Source organism: Azolla caroliniana, unplaced genomic scaffold, assembly GCF_043228905.1.
Source record: "Azolla caroliniana isolate FFs.n. ecotype wild unplaced genomic scaffold, voAzoCaro1.0.p SCAF_14, whole genome shotgun sequence".
NCBI classification, from domain to species: Eukaryota; Viridiplantae; Streptophyta; class Polypodiopsida; order Salviniales; family Salviniaceae; genus Azolla; species Azolla caroliniana.
This window is the reverse complement of record NW_028230449.1, coordinates 6,530,107-6,537,215: the sequence shown is the minus strand read 5'-3', so window position 1 is coordinate 6,537,215 and position 7,109 is coordinate 6,530,107.

Sequence of the window (7,109 nt, the reverse complement as noted above, 5' to 3'; positions counted from 1 at the left end):
GCTTCCTACGCGGGGAGTGCACGACCGAGTCTCCACTACTCGCCGGCTCTTCATCGGACTGGTCGTACCGACTCAGTCGTCCAATCGGTCCACTTAAACGGAGTGAAATCGGACTCTCTTCGCGGGTCTCGATTTCGGGCTCATCCGGAGGCATCTCGGCCTCGCTGACCTCATCGTCAGAGCTAGGATTGGAGTCGGGGTGCGGAGTCGGGGGCTGGTACCAGGACGCGGACTCGTCAAACACAATGTCACGGCTAACACGCGCTTGTTTGTTGCGAGGGTTATAGCACCTATAACCCTTCTGCTCGTCCGAGTAACCGACCAAGATGCATTTCTCGGCTTTTGTGTCCAGCTTCCTCCTTTTCTCCTTCGGTACATGCACATACGCAATACTACCGAACACCCTCAAGTGTCGCAAGTTCGGCTTCGTTCCGAAATATAGCTCGTGCGCCGACACTTTGTCTCCGATCCGGTTCTGGATGTATACCGCGGTCCTTACCGCCTTGGCCCAGTAGAACTTGGGCAAGCTCTTCTCCTCCAGCATTGCCCGTGCTGCTTCCACAACTGACCGATTCTTCCTCTCGGCCACGCCGTTCTGCTCCGGCGGGTATCTACAACTGAATTCGTACCGAATTCCCATTTGTTCTAGATAACCGTTGAATTGACCAGAAAAGTACTCTTTCCCGCCATCCGACCGCAGGCACTTGATCTTTCATCCCGTTTCCGTTTCCACGAACCCTTTGAGGTCCCGAAAACAGTCGAAGACTTCGCTCTTCCTCTCAATGAGGTAGATCCACGTGTGCCGCGTGTGGTCGTCGATGAAGGAGACGAAATATCGGCTCCTGCCAAGACTAACGTTTTGTGCTGGCCCCCATACATCGGAGTGTATAAGGTCGAGCTTGTTCCGGCTCCGGTTTCGCACGTTTGGGAAAGGAAGTCGGTGTTGCTTCCCGAGCTGGCAGGCTTCACAAATTTGTGCCTTTCGACCACTAAATTTGGGCAATCCGAACACTACCTGTTTCGATTGCAGATCTTGAAGCCGCTGGTAGTTGACGTGGCCTATCTGCTTGTGCCACAAGTCGATGTCCGACTCGGATTTTTGTCCCTTCGCGAACATTGCGGTGCCGCTGTCAATGGAGTCGAGGATGAACATCCTCCCGTCTCTGTGCCCTTGCGCAATCACACGGCCTTCTTCCTCAATGAAGCACCCGAGGTGTGTAAACCAAACCTCCATCCCTTGGTCGACGATCTGTCTGACCGAGACCAAGTTCTTCGTGATTGTCAGAACGTGCAACACGTTCATGAGTTTCCCTTTCTGCCCGACATGGCTAAGGGGAATTTCTCCGACATTCGCGATCGAATGCGGAGTGTCGTCTCCAGTTGCGACTACTCCAGGTTGTATCGGTTTTTCGAGGTACGAGAACCACTCCTTATGGCTCGTCATGTGGTTTGACACGCCGGAGTCTACGTACCACTCCTCGTCCGATCTCGGGGTGGTCAGTTTCATTGAGTTTGCTTCGTGTCTCGTCACGAAGACAGACCCCTCTCCGGGTCTCCCAGAGTCTTCGGCGTAGTGCGATCGCTGCCGATTTCCCTTGTTGGTATGTCCGGAGCCGTTTACGGAACCGGTTCTCTCCGAATCGGCGCACTTCTTCCAACACTCACTTTCCCTGTGGCCTTTCTTGCCACAGTACCAACACTCCGCGATGGCCTTCCCTTGCCGGTTCTCATCGCTTCGACTCCCCTTGTTTCCGGAGGGTCCGGAGTTGCTGTCGGCATCACTTCGGTGCCTTCTTCCTTGATCTCGTCGGCCGCTTCCATTGCGTACCAACTCGCCTCGTCCGCCACGACCATGGGGCCTTTCTCCCTCCGTGTACAACATCTTGCTGTCGGTGTGCGTGCTCGTCGACGCACCGGCGTGGTTCTCCTCTACCAGGAGCATCGACTGTAAGTCGAAAAAGGACGGCGTATTCTCCCGGGTACACACAGCCGTTTGGAACACTCCGAACTTCGACGCCAAACCTCCGAGACAGATCTGGACCATCTCGCTCTCCTCGATGTTCACCTCTATGGAGGTGAGGGAGTCGTAGATATCCTTGATCTTCGAGGTAGGTATAGTTCGCCACCGACAAGTCACGTTGTCGTAGGTTGCGCAACTCCTGTTGGAGCTGAAGCTTCCTGGCTGTGGTGCTCGCGGCGAAAATCTTCTTCAGATTTTCCCACGCACCCTTCAGCGTCTTTGCATCCCGAACAAAGCTCAGTAGCTGTTCACCCACACACGACGCGAAGCAGTATAATACCCTGTTCGCCGATTGGTCCCACGACGGGAAGTTTGTGTGTGTCGATTCGGGTGCCGCATCATTAGCTCCTTCGACATAACTCCAGTAGCCGTGCCCGAGTAGGTACTGGTGCACCTTGTAGGACCAAGACGCATAGTTGGTTCTGCCGAGCTTCTCTGTTGGAAGCGAGCTCGCCATGCCTCTATCCATCGTTCTTCTTGTTCTTCTTCATCAAGCTGTATCGGCTACAGAGAGGTTCTCAACCCTCGCGCTCCGATACCATGTAAAGAGTAGCGTGCGGAAGCAAGTATGAAGACCGAACAGAAGGAAGAAAACTCAGGTTTAATGGAGAGCTTGAGCTTACACGGTGTACGCGGGAGAGACTGAGAGAGTGAGAGAGAGAAAACACAAGAACTATATTCAACAAAAAATACTCAATCTCTATTCACCACTCTATACATATGTGTGTTCAATGAACACTTTTATACAAGTCCTAGAAGGACTGACAGAAGTACTGACAGTACTTCAATGCTCATTAAGAGCTTCTACACTAACTCCCAAATATATTCCTCACGGAATATCTTTCCTAACGGCCTCCCGGTTTATGCACCGATCCGGCCCTACCTACGCATCGGTCTGCGTACCGGTTTACGCATTCGTCCTAACTGATCGATCCCAACTGATCCGGTCCTCGGCTTCTTCAGCCGATCCGGCCGATGTTGAGCTTGTCTCTCAACAATAATCATTTAGTCTTGCATAAAATTTACCTTCGATGTAGAATGTCCCAGTAGATACAACATTTCCCCAAGCATCTAATATATTCTGCGTTGCACACTGTTTACTAACCATGCACTTCAATATATAGAAATTAGCACCCTCTAAATCGCCTTTTTCTGCATTTACAGTGAAATTATCCCCAACATTTAAGACATCACTTAGAGTATCTTTACGTCCTTGATATGTGAAGTCAACTTTCTTTTTTGTTTCTCAATCAACTGCTTCCTTATCGTTCAATGTATGATACTCCCAATTTGGAATATATGCTTTGTTTAAACAATACCTCCAATTTCCCTGCACACAATGGAAGCAAAGACAAGTTAATTCTTTGACCGCAATACAATGACCATCCAACCTAGAATAATTGCGAAGAACATGGAGAGATCGCAATTCGGAAATTCCTTGGCACTCCCAAGTCTTCTCCCTATTTACATAATCTATCTTCACTTCCCAAAATTCACGTTTGATATCTTGGACCTGCGAGGAATAAACACCAATTGCACTCGTTGACATATTAGCTCTTAAAAATTGAACTACATGTGCTGCACAATTCATCTGCACACCATCTGCATTTAGTTGTTCATGGGTAAGTGCCCGCTTTATAACAGAACTTGGTGTTGTCTGTTGGTGTTGTCCACTGGACCTAACGCTTAGACGAGTAGAATATATTATTAGACGCGTTAAAGAAACGCATGTAACGGTTCACACTAGGAGTGTAACGGACTAAAAGCCATGTGTATATAAAGGGCGGAAATCCTCTATAAAGAGCTAGCATGTATTTGAGGGAGCTACATTTTGTAATACAATACTATCTTCTCTGATTCCCGTGTCTTTGTAAGTCGTCTTCTGATTCGGTGTAGTACTTTGTTGGTAACTGTGGGCTAGTAACCGTAGGTTAAGTGTGTATATAAGATCATGCACTGGTGAGATTCGGTTGTAGCCATCTCCCTTCACATCCAGACGATACACTTTGCTTTGTAAGACTGTTACGCTTCGCGCACCTATTGTCAGGAATAGTACTAAAACAGAGAGAGAATTAGTACTAGAGAAGGGTAGTACTATTAGTACTAAGAGGACGGGACTGCGTAAGGCTCTCGAGAAAGAAGAGGAGAGAGAGAGAGATAGCGAGGACGAGAGAGAGAGAGAGATAATGATAACAGATTATATATTATAGGAAAAGTAAGTACAAAGGGCTATGAGGCTAAAGACTGGCGTTGAACCGATTTGGTTTGAAATAATGCCTTGTGCCTCCTTTTATAGTGTTGTCAGTAGTACTCCTTAAGTTTCTAGAATGTTCCAAAGAACTCTAGAATATACATCAATTTCCTATAATAAAACTTAAATGAAAATAATATCTTTTGTATTACAATACATAGTCTAATAGTAAGAGCTCGACCCATGTAGCGTAAGGTCATGGGTTCAAGTCTTGCCACATCATGAAACTATACTCCTTTTAAAACGACGAGTGTCACGAGTCATTTTGGATTGAGGACCTGCTTTGTGTGGATATTGACAATGGAAATATTCAAGAAGAGCACGAGTATTGGTCAAATTCTCGATCGGTTCTCAAGTACGTTCGCTAGGACTATATCCTAGCCAATCGACTAGATAGTAGAGCTTGTTGCGAACAATCTTGGAATCAAGGATGGCGGCAACCTCGTACTCCGGTCCATCTTCAAGCTTGATCGGGAGTGGAGGGTGTATAATACGTCCTGAGATGGTGCTCTCGTGATAGGGTTCGAGGAGAGAACTATGAAACACCGAATGCATCCGAAGTTGCGGAGGTAGATCAAGACGAAAAGCGACATCATTAATCTTTTTGATAATACAGAAAGGACCTAATCGCCGATAATCCAACTTCTCACATGGGCGAGTAGTCTTGATGTGTCGTCGTAGCAGCCACACCCGATCTCCAATGTTAAAACTAGATGGAAGTCGATGACGATCCGCGTAGACCTTGTGCGTTTGTTGAGCTTGCTGGAGATGAGTAGATAAATCCGCTTGTATCTTGCATAACTGCTCCAATCGATCCTCCGTGCAAGGATTTGTGGACACCTCTGGGGTTTCAAGTACACACCACCGGGGGTGACATCCCGTATAAGCATAAAATGGCATAACTTTAGTCGATGCATGCATAGAGTTATTATAGGCAAATTCGGCGAAGTGGAGGATATTTGCCCAGTCATCCTGATGATAGCTGAGAAAGCACCACAGATACTCCTCCAGCGTTTGATTTGTTCGTTTGGCTTGGCCGTCGGTTTGTGGGTGGTAGTCGGAGAAGAGGTTACAAGTGACCTTGAGCATTTTAAAAACGTGCTTCCAGAATTTTGACACGAATTGGGGTTCATGATCACTGATGATACTATCGGGAAGTCCATGATGCCGACATACTTCACGCATGACAATTTCAGCGGTGTCTTCATTGGAGATTTCCTTAGTACATGGAAAGAAATGAGCCATCTTCGTATATCGATCTACCATTGTTAGAATCGCATTGAACCCCTTAGAGATTGGAAGATCTGTGATGAAGTCTAGAGCAATGGATTGCCACGACTTGCTTGGAATTGGTAATGGTTCTAATAAACCATATGGATGATGCCTTTGCATTTTCGCTCTGTAGCATGTATCACAAGTCCGAACAAAATCTTCGACAAATTGTTGCATATGGGGCCACCAGAATGATCTTTGTACTAAATCTAATGTTTTAGTACTACCAAAATGCCCAACTGTATATGTGTCATGACAATTTTGTACTACTCGAAGGCGGCAAGAACCATTAGGAACACACAAAAATTCTTTAAAGAAGAGTAATCCATCATGGTATTTGAATTGCCGATAGTCCATACCTGGTGGTTGATACTGTGAACACGACGCTCGAGAGGGATCAATTTGTGCTAGTATAGCTTGGGCGAAAGCATCTGTCTTCAGGTTTGCATGTATGATATTGATAACGTGGGAATCCATGGGCATGCCAAAGACCTGTGTTGCTTGCAATCGTGCCTGCCGGTCCCAAGATTACTTGCTTTTGGTTGTCGAAAGCTGGCTCGCCGGGACGCGATGCTAGGTACGAACGCTGTGATAATGCATCTACTTTCCCTTGGTGCTTCCTAGGTCGATATGTAATCTTGAAGTCGAAATGCGTGAGAAAATGGGCCCACCGAGCTTGACGTCGATTTAACACACGAGCGTCTTGAAAATAGGCGAGGTTTTTGTGGTCATTGAATACAGTGACTTGATGAGAAGATCCCTCTAGAAAATGCCTCCATTGCATAAAAGAGTCCACTATAGCCAATAGCTCTTTATCATGAATTTCGTAGTTGATTTCGGCGGCGTCAAACTTGTGTGAGTGAAAAGCCACAGGATGTAGCTTTTCATCATTACCTCGTTGTGATAGAATGTTCCCCAATGCAAAATCCGATGCGTCCGCTTCGATGATGAATGGTTTTTCTGGATCAATGTGAGCTAGAATCGGAGCCGATGTAAATGCCTTTTTAAGATTCTCAAAAGCCATGTCCGCTTCTTCAGACTAAACGAACGATTGTCCCTTCCTAGTAAGTTGTGTAAGAGGCAAACCGAGCTTTGAGTAATCCTTTATAAACTTCCGGTAAAAATTGGCAAAGCCTAGAAAGCATTGCACATCCCGCACCGAATGCAGAGTCTGCCATTCTACCACCGTTTTGACCTTAGCTGGGTCCATGGAGATGCCATCTGAGGAAATCACATAGCCGAGAAATTCCACTTGGTTGCAGCCGAAACTACATTTTTCCAGCTTCGCATAAAGACCATGTTCTCGAAGTCGTTTTAGTACTAATAGTACATGAGAATCATGCTCTTCTTGGGTCTTTGAGTAAACCAGTAGATCATCCAAATAGATGATTAGACACACATCCAAGAGATCTCGGAAAATATCATTTGCCATGTGCTGGAAGACTGTTGGCGCATTAGTGAGGCCGAACGGAATGATCGTATACTTGAAGTGCCCATATCTGGTGCGGAACGCGGTCTTCCATTCATCTCCTGGTCGGATCCGTACGAGGTTATAGGCTTCCCCGT